Here is a 13,861-nt window from a genome sequence, read left to right as displayed (position 1 = left end):
CTCTCTCTCTTTCAGCCTAACAGCATGATGAGCCTGGGTCGTAATCGTGGTCCAGCCTCAAGGGTCGCCCTCAACATACGGACGTCTGTGTGGTCGTCCTCGTCATCCCTTCCTCCTCCTCCTCCTCCTCCTCCTCCCCTTCCTCGTTTATGGCGGCCGTTGTTCGGTGGCATTTTTCCTTCATTGCTTGGCGTTATTACTTGGTTTGTTTGTGGCTGTGTTAGTGTCCCTCCTCTTCCATCTTATCATCATTGTGGCCTCTTCCTTTTCTTCCTCCTCCTCTTCCTCCTCCTCCTCCTCCTCCGCCAGTCAGTAAGGGTGAGGCTGTTTACTGAGCAGCTCGGTAAATAACTACAGGAAGTCGCCTTCTTTACTTAGATTCATTACTGTGGGTGACCGTTTGAATTTGATCTCTTTCCTTTCCTCGCCACGCTGACGTTTATCAGTCTAACCCGTGCCGTGTTTAGGACGTACGTCTACGTGCCTGTCAGGGAAGCTTTTAGCGTGTGCATTACGTTTGGACTGCTGAACAATTACACTGCTGTCGTTTCTTTTATTTTCTATCAATAATCCATCACTTTCTCGGTCACCTTTTATCATCTTTTTTTGTTTTCATTTTCAGATTTAAACTTTTTTTACTTGGAGGTTATTTTTTTATTTATTTTCTAAATCGGTTTTTTTCTATGTATTGATTATTTAGTTCTTTGGGCAAATGTGTGTGTGTGTGTGTGTGTGTGTGTGTGTGTGTGTGTGTGTTTATATAGGAAGTCACACACACACACACACACACACACACACACACACACACACACACACACACACACACACACACACACACTGAGAGAGAAAAAAAGGAGGAAAAAATCCCTCTCTTTAACACAGTTTCTCGTATGACGCCATAACAGATTTCCGTAACTTTCACCTTCGTTGAATTTGATGCAAAATATCGTGTGAGATTTTCTGGCGGTGAGGTTAACAACGGAAGAAAAAGATTTACGTAAATGTTTTCACTTTCAAGTCGATACCTGGAGAGCTGTTGACGCCTCTTAGGTATTCATGGAAGGCTTGTGAAACCTTTAACTTATATACAATTGTACCCAGGCTCCGGGTTTTGCTGAGAGAGTTGGACACAGACCTTGGAAGTAGACAATGGACCGCCGGTAATGACGGTTCTCAGAGCAACGGAGGCAGACAAGGGCACAACAAGAACCTGAAAATATGGTCGCTAAACGCTGCTACAACGAGAGGAAAACAAGTTCAATGCATTATCAGTTCAGGTTGGAAAGGTGTCTTGATGATCCACTGTTGAGGGCGTTTAAGTCATAGGAAGGAGAATATACAAACAGATGAAGAACGGCTGTTCCAGAGTTAACCAATGAAAGGATGAAATGATTAAACATTGGTTAACTCTTACAGTAGGAAGTAAACCAGCATAGGGATGAACTAGAGTAGAAGGTTGTGGATGCGAAAGCGGCCGAGGGGTGGGGACATGCAGTTAGCAAGATCAGAGGAGGAGTTAGCATGGAACTATTGGTAAAAGATAGATAAGGAGGCAACATTTCGACGGAATTCAAGGCTTTAGAGAAAAAAAATGGGAGGTTTACAAGACCTTTATGACAGAAAGATTTTGATTTCATTCGTTATAGATGTTAATAACTTAAGCGCAAGAAAAGAAAGACTAAGGAAAAACCCTGATATACTGACTTGCAAAGAAAATGAGAAACCAGAAAATCACCCACACATAAAAAAAGAGAAGAAAAAAACCTCAGCGTGTGGAGAGCATAATGGAAAGAAAGAATCCGATATGCTTTACGGTTTTCGATGGTATAGACAGACAGATCGAGAGAAAGAAAGAAAAGGGTGTGTGTGCGCGCGCTTTTCGTAATGGTTGAAGCTCATTCGTCTCAATCTTCCTGAGCTCCATCGAATAATTCACAGGTTCACGGGTCAAGATTACAGGGACGCGAGAGTGAGAGGCTGGGGCGATGCAGGCCACGGCGGCGCCACCCATGCAGCGCGTGTGTGTGTGTGTGTGTGTGTGTGTGTGTGTGTGTGTGTGTGTGTGTGTGTGTGTGTGTGTGTGTGTGTGTATTTCCTCCTCCTCTTCCCTGCATCTCTTCTTTAGACTACACAGAAAAATGTACATAAATAAAACAGATCACTAAGGTATACATTCTCCTCTTCCTCCTCCTCCTCCTTCACCTCCTCCTCCGTGCAAGATAGAGAAGTGCATTAACATCAGACAGAGAGGAGAGCGTTGGGAAAGGCCGTTGTACTAAAGAGGACTAATAATGACTGAAGATGATGACGATGATGATGATGTATATGATGACCTACATATATAATCTCTGACAAATAGAATGCCTTGTGTTAGTGGCAGGATACTGACTCAGGGTCGTATTATGAGACATTTCGCCACCCAAGAACACATATTTGACAAGGCTTTCGTAGGAGTTGTGGGCATTTCCAGGGGTAGTTTTATGACCCTGGTGGTAGTCTGACCCTTCTTCTGTGCCATGAACCTAAAGGAACACTCATTAGAACCCGATTGATCCCCTCTTTGACCTTTAGAAATAGCTGATGTGATATGGCAAAGTGTCTTGTAATACCAGCCTGAAAGTACTCGCCCGTGACTGCAAAGTTTTAATCATTCACTTTTAAGAGTCATACCACATATTTATCATCCTCTTCTCATTATTTTCTTTCTTCTGTCTTCCTTTCCTCGCCTTCCACCTCTCCTACACTCACTTCCCATGATCCGTAGCGAGAGACAGGTGAGACAGGAATGTAGGGGCAACGGCTGTCCATAGATGGCGTGGGGGGACTCTTTCTACCGCTTGATTACATAGATTTACACAGAATCTCAGATCACTCAGGCCCTAGGGTTCAGACTCTAGTCCCCTGTTGTCAATGGAGTCTAGCTCAGGCTATGTGATCGGCTCCTAAACCAAATTGACACTGACTAAATTAGCTAATATGGCTGCCTTAGGGAACATTAAGGTGCAGGAAGTGGCGGCTGTTTGTTTTAAGAATGAATCTCTCTCTCTCTCTCTCTCTCTCTCTCTCTCTCTCTCTCTCTCTCTCTCTCCGGTGTGCCTATGAAAACATAACGTGACCCAGCGCTGCACCAGGTCAGGTCAGAGGTGAGCCGTGCGTGGGAAGGCGGCTAATGAGCTGCGGCCAGGCGGCGACGCGGTGACAAATGCGTGTGGTGATGGACGGGCTGGCGGCGGTAGGAAAAGGGGGGTGAACCAGGGAGGAAGAGGAGAAGGGTTAATGAGCTAGGGAAGATGAGGATGAAGAAGAGAGAGGGATGTAAGGAAGGATCTGGTGATAAAGGAATTGAAGGAAAGGGAAAAAAAAATATTTGCAAACAATATCTATACGTTTGTGAACACGACTTTATGTTCTGCACGGGCTTGGCAAAAGAGCTTACAGGTCAGTTCACACGGTAATATATATCTGGTGACTTGTCAATACCACATACACTATAGGGGGGGATGCTTAGAGTGAGCGGAGATGCATTAATTAAGAATATGATAAGCAATAACGACTAGATTGAGAGAGAGAGAGAGAGAGAGAGAGAGAGAGAGAGAGAGAGAGAGAGAGAGAGAGAGAGAGAGAGAGAGAGAGAGAGAGAGAGAAAGGAATAACTACGGAACAGAGGAATAACCAATTTGCAGTTTGCAGGGCATCTCTCCTCCTCCTCCTCGTCCTCCTCTCGCTCTTCCCCTCTCTACTCCTCATCAGCTTTCACCTGCCTTCACCACTAACACCTTTTCCTTACCTGAGTTGAATGATGAAGGGATTTTTCTTATCATTTCCATGACCCATTTCGTAAGATTTGAATATTTATACACGGATATTTACGACAGAACAGTTCCACCTTATTTTACGATTTCCTCTCAAGTCCTCGCTTTGATTAGACATTCCGTCATCATGCCGAGAAATAAGCAGAACATCGGTGTGAGTTGTTATTATGTCAGGGAATATATGTTATCTTCTTTTCTGCTCTTTGTGGAATGTAATGTTTTTTTATTTCATCATTTACTCAATTGTCTTTCTCTCTTTTTTGTCGTGTCTTTGTTCGTCCATTCACTCTTTTTTTTCTCTTTTTATTTATCTTTATTTTGTGGAATGTGATTGTGTTTTTTCTTCTTCATCATTTACTTGTTTATCTTTCTCCTTTTTCTTGTCTTCATCTTTCTTTCATTCATTCATTTTTTTTGTCTTTTTTGTTCCCATATGATAACTCTCTCTCTCTCTCTCTCTCTCTCTCTCTCTCTCTCTCTCTCTCTCACACACACACACACACACACACACACACACCTGCTAGTTATCGCCCTCATCTTCGGGTACAGGAAAAAGGAAGTCACGTGTCCCTGTTGCATCTGATCATTACATGGTTCATTTTAGTGTAATATTCTCTATTCCTTTTTTCTTCTTTTTTTCGCTAACAGCCGCTCGCTCGCCTCCTCACCGTCTCCCCCTCTGCCTCTTTACTTTCTTCTTTTTTATAGTTTTTTTTCATTATTATCAAGTCTTCTCTTTACTTGCTTTTCTTCATTTCCTTTCCTTCCTCTTCGCTAACGTTACCTTCCTCTCCTTTATATATCTTCTGCCTCTTCCTTTCCTCCTTTCTGTATCGTTTTTATTTTTATTGTTTTTCTCTTCGCCTGCTTTTCTTTATTTCCTTGCCTTTTCCCTCGCTTATGTATCTTGCTATCCTTTCTATATACACTCCTCGTTCATGTATTTAGCTTTCTATTTTCTTTATTTATTCCTCTCCCCCGAAAAAAATGAAGAAAATACAGAAATAAGAAGGAAAAAAGTATACTATTACACACACACACACACACACACACACACACACACACACACACACACCTCACACACACCTCACACACACACACAGGTGATAAATTATACTCCTTATCTCACCTCTTTTTTATAACGTGGTCCGTAAAATGGTGGCGGCTTTATCGTATCGTCGGAAAACACTGCTCTCCGACACACGGGTTCCGCCATTATGGAATCACGTCCGTCTTATCTGATGGCAATAATGTCCAAGAGGAGGAGAGAAAAAAATAATCCCTTCGCCGCCAGGAAATAGCCAGCCAGCCCTGATCACACGCCCCGCCGCGCCGCACGACCGACAGATAGCACCGCCGCCGTGAACACCTGAACAGAACGCTAATGATCGACACCTGTATTCATATATTCCTGCTTGCTGTTGTTGTTGTTGTGGTGGTGGTGGTGGTTTGTGGGGATGGTTTTTCCTTCCTTGTTTCTTCTCCTTTTTCTTTTCGTTTCGTTCTCCTTTTGTAATACTAATGATCAACACCTTTATATACTTGTTTTTTTGTTGTTGTTGCTGCTGTTGTTGTTTTCATTGTGGTGGTGGTGGTGGTTTCTCCTTGTCTTTTCCTTTTTCTTTTCATCTCTTTTTCCCTTCCTCTCCCTGACAACACACAACACACTCCTGATCTTCCTTTTGACATCCTGGAGTTAAGTAGCTTCAAAACATATATACGCTGTCCCACAATATGATATTAAACGTCGTATCTCGATCATCACTACATTACCTTAAGCGCTGAAACAGAATGCAGGGACCAGAGTGTCTGTCCAAGATATAGATAACAATGGCCTAGAAAAGGATGTGGTAATGATTTGGGGTAATTCTGGTACCCGCAGCAAGGTACCTAAAGTTGAGGCCTTACACCAAGATCCGCGGCGTGGCCTTGGTGTCCATCTCCGTCTTATTGGCCCTTGAGCCTGTGGTGGTTGAAAAAACATTACCCCGCGGATTCTTAGCAAGGCATACTATACTGGTACACTACTGATTAGCAGCTAGACACAATAATAAGTCTACCAATACCCATATCTCGAGCACCAGATCACTGACCCACATAGCAGAAGGAGAACACAGAGTCTGGGTTATGATTAATCTCTCTCTCTCTCTCTCTCTCTCTCTCTCTCTCTCTCTCTCTCTCTCTCTCTCTCTCTCTCTCTCTCTCTCTCTCTCTCTCTCTCTCTCTCTCTCTCTCTCTCTCTCTCTCTCTCTCTCTCTCACGACATAAGAAGGGGGAAAGGGAGAGAGGGTGACAAAGGGAGGGGAGAGAAAAGGGGGATATTGGATTTAGCGGAGAGAGAGAGAGAGAGAGAGAGAGAGAGAGAGAGAGAGAGAGAGAGAGAGAGAGAGAGAGAGAGAGAGAGAGAGAGAGAGAGAGAGAGAGAGAGAGAGAGAGAGAGAGGAAATGCTAAACCAGGAGACAGAGCACCCTTTGAACTATACCTCCGTGATAGACAACTTCCTGCACGGACCAACAACACGCGAAGGTACAAGGAAGGACCCACGTCTATCTCCTCAACACATCTCCAAGCCGCACCGAGAACACTCATACAGCTCCACCAATAACAACATCTCCCTCACTATCACCTCCACCATCACCTCCGCTATCAACACCATCATCCATTAGAGGGTCCGTTCCACCAGCACCTCCACCACCAGCACCAGCGTGTCATTACCAGCCCTCATCTTTGTCTCATTAACAGTAACGCCGCAACACTTGTCAGGGCAGCAGCGGAACACACGTCACAGCTGATGGTCATGTTTTGTTCGGACGTGACCTTGGCGGCGCTATAACACTAATGGACTCCAAACAGCTGATCGCCCGGCCGCTACCATCCTTTCCCTCCTTCCTTCCTTCCTTTATTTATTTATTCATTCATTCATTCATTTCTTCCCTTCCCATATTCCTTCCTTTACCGGCTTTCCTTTCCTCCTTTCTTCATTTATCAGCCTTCTTTCCTTCTTTCCTTCCTTCTGTCCTTCCTTCATCAGCTATCCTTCTTTCTTTTCATCAACCGTCCTTCCTTTCCTTCCTCTCTTCCTCCTCTCTTATCTTGCTTTATTTCTCCCTCTTCCCTCTCCTCTTCCTCCCCTTTTCATATCACATCATGCAACTCTTCCTTTTCTTCCATCTTGCTTTCTATCTCCCTTCCTTCCCTTCCTTTTCCTTCTATCACATTTCTTCCTTCATCTTAATTTTCACTGGATATTCCTTTAACTTTCCTTCCCTTCCTTCACCATCCTTTCACATCACTGTACTGTCCCTCTCTCCTTTCTTCTCTCTCTGCTCTATCCCATGACCTCCCTTCCCACCTCCTCCCTACCCTCCTTCCTCGCCCTCCCTCCATCCCTCTCCCCGCGCGTGGTAATGTCGTATTTATGGTAATGTCTCCCGCCACAATTATCCTTTATTATGTAGCTGTCAAAATCCTCGTCTCATCAGCGCGGGGAGCGAGGTCCGGCGATCGTATCCTTCCGGGCGAGGAGTAACGCGTCGGCGAGAATAATAGTTTGGTATTGGCGAGAATAATCTGTTTCCCTGACACTCACATCCGCTGCGGCTTGCATGGTGTGTGTGTATGTGTGTGTGTGTGTGTGTGCCGGGCAAGCAGAGAGGGGCAAGTAAGTTGGTGAGGGCCCTATATTCTCAAATGTTTCGTGGCTTACACACCCATATTTGATAACTCTTTCGTATAGGTTGTTGGTGTATATGAAAAACACGCATGTGGGCTTTGGAAATATCTGTTGTGAGCCGAAAGCGTCCGAGAACAAATGACCTGCAGGGAACGTGGCCGGGCGAGGAGAGGGTGGCTGGTGTACTGTCGCCATAGGAACGTGTTGAGTGGAATAGGAGGGGACGGATATGATGCTGACGTGGGAGGGGAAGAAGAGGATGGGAGATAAACTTAAGAGGATGACAAATGCGGGGCTTAAAAGTGAGATTATGGTACGGGAAGGGTGGGGAGTAGAAGGAGAAGGGAGGGGAGGTAAGGATGAAGTAGGGAATGTATAGGTGATGGGGAGAGAGGTAAGGGATGGTGGAGGAGTAGGAGGGAAGGGGAGCGAAGGAAAGGGAAAGAGAGGGTAAGAGGAGAGGGGAAGGGAAGGGGTATTGTTGGTAAAGGGAGAAGAGGGAATGAAGGGAGAGGAATGGGATGGACGAAGAGTAGAAGGTAGGAAACAAGAGGAGGAAAGCAGACGGGAATGGAGAAAAAGAGTAAGGAAGGACTGGGAGGAAAGGGGAAGGGAGAGGGGAGGGCAATGAAGGGATGGGGAGGGGAATGGAAGGAGGAAAAGAGCAATAGAAGAGGGATAAGGAGTACAGATGAGGAATGGGGAAGGGAGGGGAGGAAGGCAGTGAAAGGGTGGGGGGAGAGGAAGGATGGGGAAGGTGTGGGAAGGGAAGGGCGGAGGGGAAGCATCGTCCGTGGGCTGGTGGCTTCCTGGAACACCTCTGCTGTCCCGTATCGGCTTTGATGAGAGATAGAACGATTAATAAAATGTAAGTCTTTTTTCCCTTCTATCCATCATAAATTATTGAAGGACACGTGAACGGTAGATGTCCAAATAGGAGGCCAACTTTACGGCGCTATAAAACTGCCGGCCGCGTCCTGCAAAATCGGGTCTTCGGGCCGGGCGAGGTAAGGGCCACTTTCCCGGGTCATGCCGCGGAGGGTTAGGGCGGTGTGCGTGGGATCCAGTTGCCAATAAATAACATTTACAACCAGGCTCTGACTGAGGTAACATTTGTAAACATTACTGGATCCTATTATCTCCGCCGCTATAACTCATCCCTTAATTCTCCCCTTCGTCTATCAACGGCCATCTTGCTCATCGGACCTTTCTTTCAGTCACCGATTTTACTCGAGCCGCAGTCACGCCTCTCCACTTTTAATGCCGCGCCTCATTACCATAACAAAAACATACTCGAATCTAAGTAATTATTTCTGCCCCTCGTAAGTCAGGCATATTGTATAGAAAGGTGCCCTAAACACTATAATCTACGGGTTAAACCAAGCCAGCCCTCCAATCCCGTACGGCGAGCTGCTCTGGCCGGCGAGGCGAGGCGACCAACGGGACGTAATGTACAGCGGGCACTGCCACCCCGTACTCTCTTTTCCGGGCAAATATTAGGCTCTCGCCCCGTCAAGGGAGGGAGGCGCGCCACTACATCAGCCGCGGTATAGGTGAAGGTGTTCGGAAGACCTATTATTCCTATAGACAAACGGGACGTGAATGACAGCGTGTATTGCCACCCTTCGCTTATTCTTCAGGGAAAATATTAGACTTTACTCCGTCGTGGATAGAGTTGAGGCATTGTATTAGCGATGGTTTAGGCAGGTAGGCACAGGTGAGAGTGTCTGGAAGAACGATTACCCCCACAGCATAATTAAACTGGGATTCCTGTGATAGGGGAGAGGTGAGGGAAAGGGAAGGGAGAGGGAAAGGAAGGGAGAAAGATGGAGGTATTTAATGGGAGGAAGGAGAGAAAGGGTAAGAAAGGAGAAAGAGAAAGGAGGACTGAGGAAGTGTAAAACGTTGAAAAATGAGGACAGGGAGGAAAAGGGGAGGGAAGAAGGGATCACGAAGGCTGAGAAAAGGAAGAGAGAAGGAGGGGAGAGTTGGAGGGAGAGAGGGAAAATGCAGTAAAGGAAAGACAAAAAAGAAGGGATACTAAGGGAGAGAGAACACACACACACACACACACACACACACACACACACACACACACACACACACACACACACACACACACACACACACACACACACACACAATGCCTGAACTGAACGGGCCAATGATCATATTAAACTGTCCAGCTGCAAACATGATAAAGGAGGTGGAAGAGGAGGAGTCAGTGGAAGGAGAAGGAGGAGGAGGAGGAGGAGGAGCTGAAAAAAAGAAAGCCAAGTAGAGAAGAAAAGGAAGAAGAGAAAAGGCAGATGAGATGAAGGAAGAGCAGTGTGGCGCGGTGTGGCGAGGGGGGACTCAACAAATAATGGCACACACTGTTTCTCAAGGGGCAGACCCGCTGATTAACCATTGAAACTTTGGACCTTGTAAATCACGGCGTATCAATGCATCGCGGTAATGGCGGTGATGATGCGGTGTTGCGCCACTCGGCCGTCTCGCGGGGCTCCCATGCGTAGTGGTGGTGGTGGTGGTGTTGGAGGTGTTGGAGTGAGGATTGCGGGGTAAGGGTAGGAGGTGGTGGTACACACACACACACACACACACACACACACACACACACACACACACACACACACACACACACCTCCTCCACTCTCTCATTCACTTCCACAATTGTTCCACCACCACCACCACCACCACCTCCACCTCCACATCTCTCACCACCCACCTCCTTCATTCAATCACCACCTCCTCCTCCTCCTCCTCTTCCTCCTCCTCCACCTCATTCATCACCTCCTATCTCATCACACTCGTTCTCACAGTCTTGCCAACTACTAAAATCTTATTGAAATTTACCGCTTTACTTTTTTATATTACTTCTCGTTCTCTCCTCTGCCTTAGCTCCCTCACACCCACATACACGTTATAGCCATGATTAATGTATACACTATGGCTGCATTTGTAATAGATCGCCCTTTGGTTAGGTACAACGCGCACTTTTTAAGGCTTCAAATAGTGGTCATTGTAAGAACACAGAAAAAACCTAAGTGGGACATAATGATAGCATGACATGAGGACGTAAGAAGTATGCAGGAAGCCAGGCTGTTATAATAGTACACCGGGTAGCTCCTCTAAACCCAACATCATCTATTCTTCCTATCCACTTCTGACTAATTTCTATCAGCCAGTTTCCTGTCCTCACTTTAGGGGATTAAGTGATCAGGCAGCACAGATAACTATAAATCAATCAATCAATCAATGGGAGCATACGCCGGGGGGTGCGTCGCCTCACGCAGCCTACGACGCCAAGTCCGGGGGGGGGCCTCCGGGCGAGTCTCCATGCAGGCCCCTTTCCCATCATGAGGACCTCCTGACAGGATCTACCGACTTGCTCAAGCCACGAACTCCATGGGCGTCCCCTTGGCCCCCTCCACTCAGGATTGTCTCTTACACAGACAGCCCGATGAGCAGGGTCGGCCTCTGGGTAACGTGCCACGTGCCCGTATAGCAGGAATTGGCGTTAACGGACAATGCTTCTTTACTTAAAAAAAAGTAAGGCTGGCAGTACGAGTGAGTCCGTGTAGGTATAAGGTCCGTATTATTGAACCCTTCGAAACCTTAGTCCATCTGTTTAAAAAGGCTCTCGTAGAAGTTATCGGGGTATCCATGGGTGGTTTCCTGAGCCTGGCGGTAGTTGTGCAAGGCTTCCGCGCAGTGAACGGGACAAGCACTCAGGACAACCCGACATAGCTCCTCTGTGGCCCTAAGAAACCGTCCTAATAAGACCCGCAAACGTTTGATAATACGAGTTGGAGAGACAAGAAGGTCCGCTCGCCAACTCCGCTGCAGTGTAGGGCATGAGTGCATGATGTCCGGCCGTTGGCGCATTCCTCTCTCCCCGTGAAGGTCATGCGCGGGACATAAATTGCCATAAAGGAGCCGCGGCACACTTCACGCCCCTCACACAGGCCCCGGGGGTTCCTATACTCCTGAATGAGCCACTTTAGGCCGCGCTGAAGTCCTCGAGGTGTGTGTGTGTGTGTGTGTGCGCTCTTCACTAAGGCATTCACGGCACTCAATCTTCTCTCTCGTCCTCCTCCTCCTCCTCCACACACACACTTCACTTCCTTCTTCTCCTTCTCTTCTTCCTTCTCCTCCTCCTCCTGCTCCGACTACTATTACAACTACTACTACTACTACTACTACTACTACTACTACTACTACTACTACTGCTACTGCTACTGCTACTGCTTCTACTACTACTGCTACTACTACTACTATATCTCCTTTTCATTTTCCTCCATCACGATTGTCCCTCTCCCGACCTCTCTTCTTTTCCTCACACGAGATGAAACGGTCTGAATAAGAGGTGGAAAAGGAGGAGAGAAAGAGTAGGAAGAAAAGGAAAAGGAGCAAGAGAAGTACTCGCGTGAAGAGGAGAAGGTGAAGGAGGAAGAGAAAGAAGGAGGAGGAGGAGGAGGAGGAGGCGGGTCATTTTCTCACTTTCACTCCCGCTGCTCAGGTGTGTGTGTTTGTGTGTCCAGGCGGGGGCGTGACGCGTACAAATACGTCTACTCAACCGTTCAAGTTACCTCCGCTCCTCCTCCTCCTCCTCCTCCTCCTTCTCCTCTTCTTCCTCCTCCTTATACCTGTGGGAGCCGTTTCCTGTTCTTACGCATATAACACCTCTGAGATAGGCGGTTGTGTTGTGGTTACTTGCTTTTGTTTGCTATTATTATTATTATCATTATTATTATTATTATTATTATTATTATTATTATTATTATTATTATTATTATTATTATTGTTTGTAGTAGCAGTAAAAAGAGTCGAAGTTCCATGGGCCAGGGCTATGCAGTTATTCTAGGGTTACAAGGAGCGCTACCCCTCTCTCTGTAGAAGCTGCCGTGAGCTGAGATTGCACTCGTAGCCTCTCTGCCGCGTCGGACCCATATGAAGTTAGTGAATTGGCCGGAGCAGGATAAAGTGCTCTAATATCAGAGAGGATAACGTTGGGAAAGGCCTTTTTCTTGCAAGACTAGTAATGGCTGAAGCTGATGATGACGATGGTGGACATGATCACTATAATTATAATATCAGGCGAGTAGAATGTCTTGCGTGAGTGGCAGGATAGAAAATGTATGGTTTAATCCTTCACTCTCAAGGCTCATAACACATCTTTCTCCTTCTCCTTTCATTGTTTCTTACTCCATTCCTCCTTTACTCACCTCTCACCTCTCCTTCACCTTCTTACCACGGTTGTACACACAGGCAAGCCGCGTCAGTTATCACGGTAACCTCTTTAGATTGAAGATGTGCTGGGGGGCAGAGTGGGGCAAGTGAGGCAGGTGTATAGCGGCGGCGGCTGTCCATAGATGGCGTGGGGGGCACTCTTTAAAGCGCTTGATTACATGGATTTATATAGATGCTCGGCCCATATGGAGAGGAAGCTTTTGGTGGACGCAAACGAGCACCCACCCACACACACACACACACACACACACACATATTAACTACAGACCCCCACGAAGGGTAGTAGTAGTAAAAGTAGTAACTAGTGTAACCCGTTAGGAAGGAGAGAGCCATCAGGTTCCTTCCACATGAATATATATAAACTTAATTGGCCTAAATTCAGATATAGAAAACCCTCGTCATGTATACCCCTTTTCAAAGCTTCACAGTTGTTTTGTGTTCCAGCATGGACCACCTGAAGAAGGCTCTGCGTCACAACAGATGAGAGGCCAGTGACGTGCTAGATCCCCTTCATGTGGGTAAGTGTTGTTGTGGTGTTTCAGTACTTTCATCTTACTTAAATAGCTTTGCATCCATTACCATAGAGAATATTGTTGCATCAGAAGACTGTGGTGGCTAGAAACGTCCAGTAAGGGAAGGGAGGAGAGAAGAAAGGAGAGAGTGAGTGAAGACTTCATCGGGATGGGCTCCACCATGTCCTCCCGCGTGGCTGGCCGTGTGTGTGTGTGTGTGTGTGTGTCAGGGATGTGTCGAACACGCGCTACAACATGCCTTGGCCGTGTCCACGAGTCAGCCGCGGCCGGGACCTGCCCACATCATTCCCGCTAATGGCCGGACAAAGCCTTTGACACCGCGGCTAAGTGGCGGGGAGGGGCTGGGCGGAGGCTGGCAGGAAAAGGGGGCTTGGGCGGCAGTGTGGGGGCAGGGCAGGGGCTGGGGCTGTTGGTTTAGGGCAGGGTGTGGGGATGGGTTGACTGGGGACTGAGGAAGGGATTGGCATAAGGCGTGGGGCTACGGAGGGGGCGGGGAATCAGTGAGTAGGACTAAGGTACTGGCTGGATCCTGGGGGCTAGGTGTCAGGGTGGTGGCTGAGATGGGCACACAGTGGGACGGGGGGCTAGC

At 47.1% G+C, this 13,861-nt stretch overlaps 1 long non-coding RNA gene across 1 annotated transcript in view; it reads left to right on the top strand.

The window, feature by feature from the left end:
- LOC126999058 (uncharacterized) overlaps nucleotides 1–13,262 on the top strand; it is a 54,293-nt gene extending 41,031 nt beyond the window's left edge. The window contains exon 3 of the long non-coding RNA XR_007753118.1: nucleotides 13,184–13,262. This is a non-coding gene — a long non-coding RNA (uncharacterized LOC126999058). The remainder of the gene's footprint in view (nucleotides 1–13,183) is intronic.
- The last annotated feature ends 599 nt before the right edge of the window (nucleotides 13,263–13,861 follow it).

The sequence above is a fragment of the Eriocheir sinensis genome, chromosome 15 (assembly GCF_024679095.1).
Source record: "Eriocheir sinensis breed Jianghai 21 chromosome 15, ASM2467909v1, whole genome shotgun sequence".
Classification (NCBI taxonomy): Eukaryota; Metazoa; Arthropoda; class Malacostraca; order Decapoda; family Varunidae; genus Eriocheir; species Eriocheir sinensis.
The sequence above is the reverse complement of the archived record's forward strand: the minus strand, read 5'-3'. Positions and strand labels throughout refer to the sequence as shown.